The following is a 16092-nucleotide window of genomic DNA, read 5'->3' as shown; positions in this document are numbered from 1 at the left end:
TTTATTTTGTGGGCTCCAAATGGAGCTTGGATCGTTTTCCCGCTATAGAGAGACAATGGAGACACTTTCTCTGGTACTAATACTGTCATTTATTGGCAATCCTTTAAAAATATATATATTTTGTAAGTAAAGTAGAGCTAAACTGAGACAATAAAAATGTTTGTACTTCCATTGATGGGGATAGACTTTCAAAGAAGTTTAGCAGCATGCAGTAGATAACTTTAGACACCTCCCCCTCCCCTTTTTTTTTTTGTCTTCTTTCAAGGCTCAGAAAGAAACAAAATGTGGCAGTTATCTAGACTGATACAACTAGATGCAACACAGGTGTCCGGTCTGATAGGCACCTGACTGTAGCAATTTGTTCTCCCACAAATGAGAGTACCAGCTTTTCCTCACCCAGGTTTATTTATACCCCTTTCAGACTAGCAAAAATGTACCGGGTTATTGCACGTGAATGCACATCAACCAGGGATTTTGCTTAGTCTGAATGGATCCTAAAGCAATATCCCGGCTCGAGCGTCCCGGCATTTCATCCCAGGTCGCGACCTGGGTTGAAGCCGGAATTGACCCGGGATGCGTGCAGTGTGGATGGGTAAGCCGAGTCACGGTGACCCGGCACCCGTTCTCTGCATAGGAGGAGGCGGCGCTTGGAGATGATCATCTCTAAGCGCAGCCTCCGGTAGTGTCAGCTGTGACGTCACCAAACCGGCAACATGCTGGGTCGGGCCACAAGTCTGAAAGGGGTCGCACCTGGGAAGCACACGTGTACACATTCCCAGGTGTGACCCGGCTATACATGTCTGAAAGGGGTATTACACGCTGCTGAATTACAAAGTCGCATATACAAAGGAATGTCCGCAGTAGGTCAAATGCATATTTATGTAGGCAATTGTTTATATTGGGGGTTAGTTGCTTCTATTTCTCTTCCCCTTTTTTTTATTCTTTAGAATTATTTTATATAGATATATATGGAGAGAGAGAGATGGGGATTCTGCATCTATTTACTGGATTTATATGTACTATAAAAAATAAAATAAATATATATTAATTTTTAAGCCTTTTTTTGAACTTTACAACACTGGCAGCTAAGCGGAAATAAAATAATTGTTTTAGGCAGCTGACCTACTTATCACCCCCTGACTTGTTCATCAGCCGCGATTGGGTGCAACAGGCAACAGGCCGGAAGCCTTTTCCCGCAGGAGCACTGCATCTCGCTAGTTCTCTACATCTGGGCAGACGGAAGGAATATCACTAGTGACATACGGAACCGTAACACTTTTTCTCATACAGCTTTCTCAGCAGGGATCGTGACGACTGCTACACTGGTCATAGAAACATCTTTTGTCCTCCGACTATTAGTCATTGCTGGATTGATGGACATTTGCATCTGTCCAGCATCTAGTGATTATTCTGTGGCCCGCTTAAACTGCTCTCGCCCTCTGGTGAACTTTGTACACTCACCCCTGGTGCTTTGCCCCGTGCTAAGTTCACCAGAGGGCGAGTGTACAAACAGCACCAGTCAGTAAGGGGGACACTTGTCAATCCTTATGCTTGGCATAAAAACTACAAGTACAGTATCTGCCCGACCCAATAACTGCAGATCAAGCAGACAATTGTAGAGTGTATGCACACGGCAGATTCTAAAACTTAGATCAGTTGAGAATGCCCGATCGTCCAGCATGTTCGTCCAATGCAATATTTTCTAAGTTGAAACCGGCACTGTGCAATGTATGCACTGCCGTGGCTGGCCGACGGACATCTCCCCTGTTCCTTTTCAGGGAGGGTACGGGGAAATGACTTCTCCCCAGGGGAGGAGCGCAGATGTAAGGCCAATACACTCTGAGAGATCTCAGTGTGTGCCAATGATATCTGCCAGTCTGTTTAAGGTTAATGTTTGATACACTTCCCCCCAAAATACCACAAGCAATATGTTTCTACAACTGTATAACCGAACAGGACAGACATCTAGAATTTAGAATATTTTACATTTAAAAAAAATAATATAAATATCTCCTATATATTTGCCTTAATCTGTGACTCTGTGTCCGTAACGCTGGGCGGAGTCAGAGCTGGGCGGAGTCAACTGCATCTGCTGCAGGGAGCTACCCCATACCCAGCGCCAGCAGCAGTCAGGTGCAAGTCCCTACCTTACAGTATAGGAGGTGAGGATGGCCACTAGCTGCCGGCTGCTGTGCCTGTCCCCCCCCCCCCCCAATCACCTGTGACAGCGGGCTGTGTGCTGTGCAGTGCGGGTCCCGAAAAGGGGGGGGGGGGGGGGGGCTATGGCGTCACGAAGGGGCGGAGCTACACGGGGCCAGACAGCTGAACAGTGGTGGAATCAGCATTGCAGTGACGGCCAGCCAGACTTGGTAAGTGGAGGGTGAGAGAGAAATGTGTGTGCGTGTGTGTATATAGTGGGTGTGTGTGTGTGTATATATGGTGGTGTGTGTGTGTGTGTATATGGTGGGGTGTGTGTGTGTGTATATATATATATATATATATATGGTGGGGTGTGTGTGTTTGGATATATGTGTGAATTGTGTGTGTGTGAGGTATGTCTGTGTGTGCGCACTTTATGGACGCCACTGCTGGGGGGGCCATTACATGCAAGGACGCTACTAATATAGGGGTGGCATTACGTATAAGGACGCTACTAATACAGGGGGGGCATTACGTATAAGGACGCTACTAATATAGGGGGGGCATTACGTATAAGGACGCTACTAATATAGGGGGGGCATTACGTATAAGGACGCTACTAATATAGGGGGGGCATTACATATAAGGACGCTACTAATATAGGGGGGGCATTACGTATAAGGACGCTACTAATATAGGGGGGGCATTACGTATAAGGACGCTACTACTAAAGGGGGGGCATTACGTAGAAGGACGCTACTACTATAGGGGGGGCATTACGTAGAAGGACGCTACTACTATAGGGGGGGCATTACGTATAAGGACGCTACTACTATAGGGGGGACATTACGTATAAGGACGCTACTACTATAGGGGGGGCATTACGTATAAGGACGCTACTACTATAGGGGGGGCATTACGTATAAGGACGCTACTACTATAGGGGGGGCATTACGTATAAGGACGCTACTAATATAGGGGGGTCATTACGTATAAGGACGCTACTAATATAGGGGGGGCATTACGTATAAGGACGCTACTACTATAGGGGGGGCATTACGTATAAGGACGCTACTACTATGGGGGGGCATTACGTATAAGGACGCTACTACTATGGGGGGGCATTACGTATAAGGAGGCTACTAATACTGGGAGGGCATTACATATAAGGACGCTACTACTGGGAGGGCATTACATGTAAGGATGCTACTACTACTGGGGGGGCATTATGTATAAGGACGGTACTACTACTGGGGGCACATTATGTATAAGGATGCTACTACTACAGGGGTGGCATTACGTATAAGGACGCTACTATTACTGTTGGGAGGCATTACATATAACTGCTACTACTACTGGGGGGCATTACGTATAAGGACGCTACTACTACGGGTGGGGCATTACGTATAAGGATGCTACTATTACTGTTGGGGAGCATTACATATAATTGCTACTACTACTGGGGGGGCATTATGTATAAGGACACTACTACTATTGGGGGGGCATTACGTATATGGACGCTACTACTACGGGTGGGGCATTACGTATAAGGACGCTACTACTACGGGTGGGGCATTACGTATAAGATGAATAAGATTGTGCTACATTGTGGCGTAATTTTAAAGGGGGGTACTATTGTGTGGCCATGCCCCTTAGTTGTGAGACCACACCACTTTTCCCGATGCACAACAAAGGAATATTGGAGGGCGCAAAATTCATAGTTTGCAGGGGGGCGCCGAACACCCTAGCACCGGCACAGGCCACCAGTAGCAAAAGTACACCACGGCCACTGACACTATCTGCAGGGAGGGGAACAGCGCTGATATGGAGGGTACTTGCAGGCAGCGAGTCGCCGCCCGCAGCTCCTCTCCCACCTACACACCATACCTGCCGCCTGACACCCACACCCCAGGGAGAGGGTGCTAGCTCAGGCACCGCTAGATCAGCATCTGCAGCATACACACAAGGGCTGCCATGCTCAGCGGCAAGCGGTGCGGAGCGGAGCATGTGTAGCGGGACAGCGCCCGGACGGGACACGCACTAATCAACATTGCTGCTGGGCCGGAGCTCCCTCCGTCTGCAGCCTAAGGACGCGCGCCGCACCTCTCCAGGGAAACACCATGCCTGCCCGCCCACAGGGCTCCGGACGCTTACCTATGCTCCACGATCACAGCAGCTGACGCTGCCATGCAGGATGGAGGAATGACGCCCGTCAGACGGGGCGGACAGTGTGCGGCGGAACGGGGCCAGGAAGGAATGCTGACCACGACCCATTGCTGCTGGGTCTGAGCTCCCTCCCTCTGCAGTCACCATCTCACAGCAGCAGCCTGGACGTTAGTGGCCACCACGACCCGCACATCCTTACCTCACACATACCTCACATATACCTCACATACCTCACACATGACAGCAAAGGTACACACACTGTGACATCACACCTGTAGCCCACCCCTATATCTGCTAAGTACTCCCCGTCACTATGCCCTGTCACCCTCATCCTGCTCTCTAACTGCCTGTCTGTGTACTGGCCTTCACCCCTCTTTCTCTAACGTCCTAGTGGATGCTGGGACTCCGTCAGGACCATGGGGGATAGCGGGCTCCGCAGGAGACAGGGCACATCTAAAAAAAGCTTTTAGGTCACATGGTGCGTACTGGCTCCTCCCCCTATGACCCTCCTCCAAGCCTCAGTTAGGTTTTTGTGCCCGTCCGAGAGGGTGCAATCTAGGTGGCTCTCCTAAAGAGCTGTTTAGAAAAGTTTTTTTTTAGGTTTCAATCTCAGTGATTCCTGCTGGCAACAGGATCACTGCATCGAGGGACTTAGGGGAGAGATTTCCAACTCACCTGCGTGCAGGATGGATTGGAGTCTTAGGCTACTGGACACTTAGCTCCAGAGGGAGTCGGAACACAGGTCAGCCTGGGGTTCGTCCCGGAGCCGCGCCGCCGATCCCCCTTACAGACGCTGAAGAGACGGCAGAACGGAGGTCCGGAAAGCAGGCGGCAGAAGACTCCTCAGTCTTCTTGAAGGTAGCGCACAGCACGGCAGCTGTGCGCCATTGTTGTCACACGGCTCACTGACTCAGTCACGGAGGGTGCAGGGCGCTGCTGGGGGCGCCCTGGGCAGCAATATAATTACCTTTAGTGGCAAAATAAATACATCACATATAGCCATTAAGGCTATATGTATGTATTTTAACCCAGGCCAGTTTCTTAAAAACCGGGGAAAAGCCCGCCGAAAAAGGGGCGGAGCTTATTCTCCTCAGCACTCAGCGCCATTTTCCTGCTCAGCTCCGCTGGTGAGGAAGGCTCCCAGGTCTCTCCCCTGCACTGCACTACAGAAACAGGGTAACAAAGAGAAGGGGGGCATAAATTGGCGATATTTATATATTAAGAGCGCATATATAGTAAACAACACCTTCTAGGGTTGTTTATATACATTTATAGCGCTTTTGGTGTGTGCTGGCAAACTCTCCCTCTGTCTCCCCAAAGGGCTAGGGGGTCCTGTCTTCGATTAGAGCATTCCCTGTGTGGCTGCTGTGTCGGTACGTGTGTGTCGACATGTATGAGGACGATGTTGGTGTGGAGGCAGAGCAATTGCCGATGATGGTAATGTCACCCCCTAGGGAGTCGACACCGGAATGGATGGCTTTAGTTATGGAATTACGTGATAATGTCAGCACATTACAAAAGTCAGTTGACGAAATAAGACGCCCGGCAAACCAGTTAGTACCGGTTCAGGCGTCTCAGACACCGTCAGGGGCTGTAAAACGTCCTTTACCTCAGTCAGTCGACACGGGTACCGACACAGATGAATCTAGTGTCGACGGTGAAGAAACAAACGTATTTTCCAATAGGGCCACACGTTATATGATCACGGCAATGAAGGAGGCTTTGCAGATCTCTGATACTGCTGGTACCTCAAAAAGGGGTATTATGTGGGGGGTGAAAAAACTACCTGTATTTTTTCCAGAATCAGAGGAATTGAATGACGTGTGTGATGAAGCGTGGGTTAACCCCGATAGAAAACTGCTAATTTCCAAGAAGTTATTGGCATTATACCCTTTCCCACTAGAGGTTAGGGCGCGCTGGGAAACACCCCCTAGGGTGGATAAGGCGCTCACACGTTTATCAAAGCAAGTGGCGTTGCCGTCTCCTGATACGGCCGCCCTCAAGGATCCAGCAGATAGGAGGCTGGAAACTACACTGAAGAGTATATACACACATACTGGTGTTATACTGCGACCGGCAATAGCCTCAGCCTGGATGTGCAGTGCTGGGGTAGTGTGGTTGGATTCTCTGACTGAAAATATTGATACCCTGGATAGGGACAGTATTTTATTGACTCTAGAGCAATTAAAGGATGCTTTCCTTTATATGCGAGATGCTCAGAGGGATGTTTGTACTCTAGCATCAAGAGTAAGCGCGATGTCCATATCTGCCAGAAGAAGTTTATGGACGCGACAGTGGTCAGGTGATGCGGATTCCAAGAGGCATATGGAAGTATTGCCATATAAAGGAGAGGAATTGTTTGGGGTCGGTCTTTCGGACCTGGTGGCCACGGCAACTGCCGGCAAATCCACTTTTTTACCTCAGACCCCCTCCCAACAGAAAAAGACACCGTCTTTTCAGCCGCAGTCCTTTCGCTCCTATAAAAAGCGACCAAAAGGACAGTCTTATCTGCCGCGAGGCAGAGGAAAGGGTAAGAAAGGGCAGCAAGCAGCCCCTGCCCAGGAACAGAAGCCCGCCCCGGCTTCTACAAAGCCATCAGCATGACGCTGGGGCTTTACAAGCGGACTCAGGAACGGTGGGGGGTCGACTCAAGATTTTCAGCAATCAATGGGTTCACTCACAAGTGGACCCGTGGGTCCTGCAGATAGTATCTCAGGGTTACATGCTGGAGTTCGAAAGGTCTCCCCCTCGCCGGTTCCTAAAGTCTGCTTTACCAACGTCTCCCTCAGAAAGGACGTCGGTTTTGGAAGCCATTCACAAGCTGTATTCTCAGCAGGTGATAGTCAAGGTACCCCTCCTACAACAGGGAAAGGGGTATTATTCCACACTATTTGTGGTACCGAAACCGGACGGTTCGGTAAGGCCTATTCTAAATCTGAAATCCTTGAACCTGTACATAAAGAAATTCAAGTTCAAGATGGAGTCACTCAGAGCAGTGATAGCGAATCTGGAAGAAGGAGACTTCATGGTGTCCTTGGACATAAAAGATGCTTATCTACATGTCCCGATTTACCCCTCACACCAAGGGTATCTCAGGTTCGTGATACAAGACTGTCATTATCAGTTTCAAACGCTGCCGTTTGGGTTGTCCACGGCCCCTCGGGTCTTTACCAAGGTAATGACCGAAATGATGGTTCTTCTACGAAGAAAAGGCGTATTAATTATCCCTTACTTGGACGATCTCCTGATAAGGGCAAAGTCCAGAGAACAGCTGGAAGTCGGTGTAGCGCTAACACAAGTAGTGCTTCAGCAACACGGGTGGATTCTAAATCTTCCAAAATCTCAATTGACCCCGACAACACATCTGCTGTTCCTGGGCATGATTCTGGACACGGTTCAGAAAAAGGTATTTCTCCCGGAAGAGAAAGCAAGGGAGTTATCCGAACTTGTCAAGAACCTCCTAAAACCAGGAACTGTGTCAGTACATCAATGCACAAGAGTCCTGGGAAAGATGGTGGCTTCGTACGAAGCGATTCCATTCGGCAGATTCCATGCACGAACATTTCAGTGGGATCTGCTGGACAAATGGTCCGGATCGCATCTGCACATGCATCAGCGGATAACACTGTCACCGAGAACAAGGTTGTCTCTCCTGTGGTGGTTGCAGACTGCCCATCTGTTAGTGGGCCGCAGATTCGGCATACATGACTGGGTCCTGGTGACTACGGATGCCAGCCTACGAGGTTGGGGAGCAGTCACAAAGGGAAGAAACTTCCAGGGCGTGTGGTCAAACCTGGAGACGTCTCTTCACATAAATATACTGGAGCTAAGAGCGATCTACAATGCTCTAAGCCTGGCAAAATCGCTGCTTCAGGGTCAGCCGGTGTTGATCCAGTCCGACAACATCACGGCAGTCGCCCACGTAAACCGACAAGGCGGCACGAGAAGCAGGAGTGCAATGGCAGAAGCTGCAAGGATTCTGCGCTGGGCGGAGAATCATGTCGTAGCACTGTCAGCAGTGTTCATCCCGGGAGTGGACAACTGGGAAGCAGATTTCCTCAGCAGACACGACCTTCACCCGGGAGAGTGGGGACTTCATCCAGAAGTTTTCCACATGATTGTGAACCGTTGGGAAAAACCAAAGGTGGACATGATGGTGTCTCGCCTCAACAAAAAATTGGACAGGTATTGCGCCAGGTCAAGAGACCCTCAGGCAATAGCTGTGGACGCTCTGGTAACACCGTGGGTGTACCAGTCAGTGTATGTGTTCCCTCCTCTGCCTCTCATACCAAAGGTACTGAGAATTATACGGAAAAGAGGAGTAAGAACAATACTGGTAGCTCCGGACTGGCCAAGAAGAACTTGGTATCCGGAACTTCAAGAGATGCTCACGGAGGATCCGTGGCCTCTACCTCTAAGAAGGGATCTGCTTCAGCAGGGACCTTGTATGTTCCAAGACTTACCGCGGCTGCGTTTGACGGCATGGCGGTTGAACGCCGGATTCTAAAAGAGAAGGGCATTCCTGAGGAAGTTATTCCTACTTTAATTAAAGCCAGGAAAGAAGTGACCGCACAACATTATCACCGCATTTGGAGAAAATATGTTGCGTGGTGTGAGGCCAAGAAGGCTCCAACGGAAGAATTTCAATTGGGTCGATTCTTACATTTCCTGCAAGCAGGATTGTCTATGGGCCTCAAATTGGGGTCCATTAAAGTTCAAATTTCGGCCTTATCAATTTTCTTCCAGAAGGAATTGGCGTCAGTGCCTGAAGTACAAACTTTTGTCAAAGGTGTACTACATATACAACCCCCAATAGTGCCTCCAGTGGCACCGTGGGATTTGACCGTGGTTCTAAATTTTCTCAAATCTCATTGGTTTGAGCCTTTAAAATCGGTAGATTTAAAATACCTTACATGGAAGGTAACCATGCTGTTGGCCCTGGCTTCAGCCAGGAGAGTTTCGGAGTTGGCAGCTTTGTCATACAAAAGCCCATATCTGATATTCCATTCGGACAGGGCAGAATTGAGGACACGTCCTCAATTTCTCCCTAAGGTGGTTTCGGCATTTCACTTGAACCAGCCTATTGTGGTGCCTGCGGCTACTAGCGACTTGGAGGACTCCAAGTTACTGGACGTTGTCAGAGCATTAAAAATATATATTTCAAGGACAGCTGGAGTCAGAAAATCTGACTCGTTGTTTACATTGTATGCACCCAACAAGTTGGGTGCTCCTGCGTCTAAACAGACGATTGCACGTTGGATATGTAGTACAATCCAACTTGCACATTCTGTGGCAGGCCTGCCACAGCCTAAATCTGTAAAGGCCCATTCCACAAGGAAAGTGGGCTCATCCTGGGCGGCTGCCCGAGGAGTCTCGGCATTACAACTTTGCCGAGCAGCTACGTGGTCAGGGGAGAACACGTTTGTAAAATTTTACAAATTTGATACTCTGGCTAAAGAGGACCTAGAGTTCTCTCATTCGGTGCTGCAGAGTCATCCGCACTCTCCCGCCCGTTTGGGAGCTTTGGTATAATCCCCATGGTCCTGACGGAGTCCCAGCATCCACTAGGACGTTAGAGAAAATAAGAATTTACTTACCGATAATTCTATTTCTCATAGTCCGTAGTGGATGCTGGGCGCCCATCCCAAGTGCGGATTGTCTGCAATGCTTGTACATAGTTATTGTTACAAAAATCGGGTTATTACTGTTGTTGTGAGCCATCTGTTCAGAGGCTACTTCGTTTGTGTTATCATACTGTTAACTGGGTTCAGATCACAAGTTGTACGGTGTGATTGGTGTGGCTGGTATGAGTCTTACCCGGGATTCAAGATCCTTCCTTATTGTGTACGCTCGTCCGGGCACAGTACCTAACTGAGGCTTGGAGGAGGGTCATAGGGGGAGGAGCCAGTACGCACCATGTGACCTAAAAGCTTTTTTTAGATGTGCCCTGTCTCCTGCGGAGCCCGCTATCCCCCATGGTCCTGACGGAGTCCCAGCATCCACTACGGACTATGAGAAATAGAATTATCGGTAAGTAAATTCTTATTTACACCATCACCAACCCTCACTAACTACCACAGAGACTATGTGCACTGATATCTGCCCCTCCACCACCTGCAGCGCCCCTGGACCCCTCCCCATCCCCCGCACCTGCCCCTCCACCACCCGTGGCACCCCCACCCACTGCGCCTTCGGATTCCCTACCCCACCCGCAGTGTCTTCCAAACCCCTCCCCCATCTGCAGCAGCCCCTCCCCCATCCGCTGCACCCCCGGACCCATCCCCTGCACCCCCACCCCTCCAGCAACCGCAACACTTTCGGTCCCACTACCCCACCCGCAGCACTCACCCCACCACCAACCACTCCACCTGCGGACCCCTACACCACCTGCTCCTCCACCACCTACAGCCCCTCCCGATCCACCGCACCCTCACCCCCCTCCCTCCCTCCCCCACCCGCAGCGCCTCCAGGCCCCCTACCTCACCCGCAACACCTGCACCCTTCTCCACCAGCAGCGCCTCCGGAACCCCTCCCCCATCCGCAACAGCCCCTCACCCGCCTCCCCCACCCACAGCACCCCCACCCACAGCACCCCCACCCCTCCCGCATCCCCTGACCCCCTCCCCATCCGCTGAACCCCCGCACTCACCCCTCCCCCATCCGCTGCACCCACTGACCCATCCCCTACACCCCCACCTCTCCAGCAACCGCAACACCTTCGGACCCACTACCCCACCCTCAGCACCCACCCCTCCACCACCCACTGCACCTCCGGACCTCCTACACCACCCGCTCCTCCACCACCTGCAGCCCCTCCCCATACACCGCACCCCCACCCGCAGCGCCTCCAGGCCCCCTACCTCACCCGCAACACCTGCACCCTTCCACCCTGCAGCGCCTCCGGAACCCCTCCCTCATCCGCAACAGCCCCTCACCCGCCTCTCCCCCACCCACAGCACCTCACCTCTCCCACACTCCCGGACCACCTCCACCATCCGCTGCACCCCCGCACCCACCCCCTATCCCACCCGCGCACACACCCCTCCACCACCTGCAGCACCACCAGACCCCCTCCCCCATCCACCGCAAATCCACACACCTGTCCCTCCACCACCCGTGGCACCCCCACCCATAGCGCCTACGGACCCCACACCTCAACACACACGGACCCTCCCTCCTCCGGACCCCTAACCCCATTCACTGCACCCCCCCGCCTCTCCCACCCGCAACGCCTCCACACCTCCTACCCACCCGCCACACCCTTTCCCACCCGCAGTACCTCTGGAACCCCTCCCCCATCCAGCCCAGCATCTGCCCCTCCCCCACCTGCCCCTCCCCCACACACAACGCCCCCCCGGCCCCTTCCCCCGGTACCCACCCGCGGCGCCTCCAGCCCCCCTATGCCACCCGCCCCTCCACCACCTACATCACCTCCGGACCCCCTCCCCCATCCGCCACACCCCGCATCTGGCTCTCCCCCGCCCGCTGCACCTTTGGATCCCCTACCCCACCCACGCAGCAGGCCCTTCCCAATCCGCATCGCCTACACCATTCGCAACAGCACCGCACCCCGCCACTTCCCCACCCACGTTACCCCCGCATCCACCCCTCCCCCACCCACCGCGCCTACTGGACACCTCCCCCATCCACTGCACACCCGCACCCACCCCTTCCCCATCTGCAGCGCCTTCGGAACCCCTCCTCTATCCGCAACAGCCCTGCAGCTGCCATCCCCCACCTGCAACACCCCTGCTCCTACCCCACCCACAGCGCCTTCATACCCCCTCCCCCATCCGCGGTCCCCAAACCCCTTCCTGTTGCAAGGGACTACGCCCCCTTCACCATCGGAAGGCCTTTCATTGTGCAATATTCAAACACTAACAAAACTAGGAATGCAGGGAATACTCCATATATTGAACCCCAGAAAGGCGTGCAGGGGTTAAAGGGGCGTAGCCCCTTCCGACGGTGTGAAGAGCGCCCGTAGGGCGCGATGAAGCACCTAGTGTGTGTATGTGTGTGTGTATGTGTGTGTGTATGTGTGTGTGTATGTGTGTGTATATATATATATATATATGTATATATATATATATATGTATGTATATATATGTATGTATATATATGTATATATATGTGTATATATATATATATATGTGTGTATATATATATATGTGTATATATATATATATATGTATATATGTATATATATATATATATATATATATATATATATATATATATATATATATATATATATATATATATATATACATTTTGTTAAAATATATATGTATATAAAGCAACTTGTATTGTCTTAAGAGGCTTGTAAGCCTAAACAGAGGACAGATCGCCCTAAAATATACCATCTTCATAGTATAAGTAAAGAATTAGATAATTTATCAATAATAGTATTGAATAAATTAGCAAAAGTATATTGGTAAAAATAGCTTAATAAGGAAACCTGCACATATATTTGATGTGATCTGGCACCCGTTGTAAAGGAGCAATATAAATGACTCCTTTATATTATTATGAAGACCTGTGTTACAGTTGTGTGCTTTGTGTACAGTGTAATGCCTCTTTGTCTCTGTATGCACTAATTGAGCTGTCCGCCACATTCTGCGCGCATCACGTAATCTCCCCGTGTTCTAAAGGTATTATTCATCCATAATTGAGTAATACTGGAATCAAATATGTCCTTACAAGGCTGCCACGCCGATCAGCCTGCCAAAAATGCTTGGACTATGCGCTAGTGCTGGCTCTTGAGGTTTACTACTCTCCAGCAAAAAATTATTTTTTTTGTGTTCAATTTTTTTTTCTTTCTTGTTGTTGCTATAGTGTATCCATATGTACTGTGCGTAGCGTGGCGAGCGCAGCGAGCCCGCAAGGGGCTCATTTGCGCTCGCCACACTGTCGGTAAGCCGGCGGTCGGCCTCCCGGCGCCGGTATGCTGGTCGCCGGGAGCCCGACCGCCGGCCAGCCGTAGTGAACCCCTGCACGGGTGGTCTTCTGTATGCCGGCGGTCGGGCTCCCGGCGCTCAGTATACCGGCGCCGGGAGCCCGACAGCCGGCATACCGACACTTATTTTCCCTCGTGGGGGTCCACGACCCCCATAGAGGGAGAATAAAATAGTGTGGCGCGCGTAGCGCGCCACCGTGCCCGTAGCATGGCGAGCGCAGCGAGCCCGCAAGGGGCTCATTTGCGCTCGCCACGCTGTCGGTAAGCCGGCGGTCGGCCTCCCGGCGCCGGTATGCTGGTCGCCGGGAGCCCGACCGCCGGCCAGCCGTAGTGAACCCTTGGTTGCATGCACACAGCCAGCGGGCAACCCCTGCGCACAGCCAGCCTGTGTGCAGCACGGGTTCACTACGGCTGGCCGCCTGTGCGCAGGGGTTGCCCGCTGGCTGTGTGCATGCAACCAATTCTTTATGACTGTTGCCCGCTGCACTTGGGTGGAACCTGTACATTAGGTACATGCAGATGTTGTATGTTTTGCAATTTTCCTTTACATGAAACTTGTATTGCTTGAGGTTATATTTAATTGTTTTGTTCATAAACTTGTTTGTTTCAATGTGTTCTTCCTCTGAATTGTGCCATTTCTTGAGCGCAGTAATAGGGGAAAGGGGGAAGGGGGGGGGGTCGGTGAGAGGTTAAAAGCCTATATTGCTAAATTATTAAAAATAAGTTGCTGGATTCATATCCTTTTGAACTGCTGAGTTTATTTACCACAAATACTAAATTATTGATAAAATCCACATGAATCTAGAGAGGCTATGGAAGACTGAATGTGTTTGTGAAAGATTTGAAATATTTATAGGCGGCCTGTGTAATTCGCCAGCAAGGCGGCCACTGTAACATAACGCTGGGATTCGCCGCCGCTCTACAGCTAATTAAAACAATCAGCAGTTTATACACTGATGGTCTGTAATGCCTTTTGGCTCAGTTGGGGTCTGGTGTTTTAAACATTTATAATCCATTTATTTCTCCACAGTGTCAGACTATGGAAACTTAAGTAGCCCTTTATTTATATTCCCAATTGGTTAAACAATGAATTAATTTTAACACTGTAAATCGTAAGGATATAAGAAGTCATCAGGGAATAGGATATTACCTTGTATTATTTATCAGCCACCCAATTAAAGGGCTAATACTATTAAAGTACAGGGTGATTCAAAGGGTGTGGATCATCAAATTGACAGTGTTTAGGTCGACAATGTTAAGGTCGACAGGGTTTCTGGGTCGACATGTGGTAAGTCGACAGGTCAAAAGGTCGACATGAGTGTTTCACGTTTTTTTGGTGTCGTTTTCTTCGTAAAGTAACCGGGAAGCCCAATTAGTTCAGCGTGTCCCCTCGCATGGCTCGCCATGCTTCGGGCAAGGTGCCTCACTCCGCTGCCGCTTCGCTCGGCACAGATTACCGTTCCAATCGTAGTCCAGGTGGATCGTTAAGTATCAAAAAGTTTTTAAAAAGAAAAAAAAATGTGAAAAACTCACGTCGACCTTTTGACCTGTCGACCTAGCACATGTCGACCTAGAAACCCTGTCGAACTTCAGTCACCTAGTTACTGTCGACCTATAGTGGTCGACCTAAACAGTGTTGATCTTCAGACCGGATCCCGATTCAAAAGTCACAGTACACCCTTTTGTTTCAAAAACTGTGCAGGAAATGGGAAAACGGAATACTCCAGTAAGGTATGGGTGAGGTGGGCTTTCTTTTAGAGTATGTACCGAACAAGGGCGCCATCTTGAATCTAAGTCAGTTTTCCCATTTCCTGCACAGTTTTTGAAGCAAAAGGGTGTACTGCGACTTTGACAAGGGTGTACTGCGACTTTTGAATCACCCTGTACAAATGACCAGAATTTTTAACGCTACAGACAACATTCATAAAGGGAATTTTGCATAAATACAAATACCATAGCACGGCTTTCCATGTTTCACATTGCATATAGCTTGGATAGATAGCAGAGTGTAAGCTTAGTGGCCAAAAGCAGCTGGCAACAGGTTCCTTCAATGAGATTGCTGGCTGTGTGTAGGGAAATATATACCCTTAGTCTTAAGTTCTTTCCAGCCATATACTTAATTCTTGTACAATTTCTGTCCGTATGTATGTACATCCTCCTCAGAGGGAATACAGGCTTACTACAGGTTTTGGTTCTTTTCACGCTATTCCATTGGTGTTAATCATGTTTGTACTATCCAATATGGCGACTGAACCTGGTGATAGGCCCACGCCCTCTTCTACCTGCTCCATTGTGCAGTGTTATTGGATGCTACCTTATGTGTTTCTTGTAGTCTAAATTTTGCCGCAACTTTGCTCATACTCTACCTACCTTTTGAGCCACTTAGTTATATAGTCGTTGTTTCTCATACATCACCAGTCCAGACTCTGGATCGCTGACACATATTCCAAGGCAACTAAAACATGCACATCTGCTGCATGTTAGAAATACATGGCTAACAAGCAGTGAATGGAATATGACCAGCCGAGCAGTCTATTTACTAATGGAACAAACCAAAGTACCAGAATATTTTACTTTTATTTTATTTACTTTTATTTTTTTAAGTATCAAACTAGAATTATTTTATTTATTTATTTTATTTATTAAGGGTACTGTAGTCTGTATCAGGGCAGGCAACATCCGGCACTCCAGCTGCTGTGGAATTAAGCATCCCAGCATGCCCTAACAGCAAAACTGTGGCAGGACATGCTGGGATGTGCAGTTCCACAGCAGAGTGCCAGACATTACTTACACAATGCCTGTTATTTGGTTTCACAAAAGTTCATTGAAAA

General features: G+C 49.7%; 1 protein-coding gene across 2 annotated transcripts in view; it reads left to right on the top strand.

Annotated features, from left to right (window-relative positions):
* The window catches only part of HUNK (hormonally up-regulated Neu-associated kinase), an 87031-nt gene that overhangs the window by 40947 nt on the left and 29992 nt on the right, over positions 1-16092 (top strand). The gene's annotated exons all lie outside the window — the stretch shown is intronic.

Source organism: Pseudophryne corroboree, chromosome 2, assembly GCF_028390025.1.
Source record: "Pseudophryne corroboree isolate aPseCor3 chromosome 2, aPseCor3.hap2, whole genome shotgun sequence".
Classification (NCBI taxonomy): Eukaryota; Metazoa; Chordata; class Amphibia; order Anura; family Myobatrachidae; genus Pseudophryne; species Pseudophryne corroboree.
This window is presented reverse-complemented; position numbering and strand designations above follow the sequence as displayed.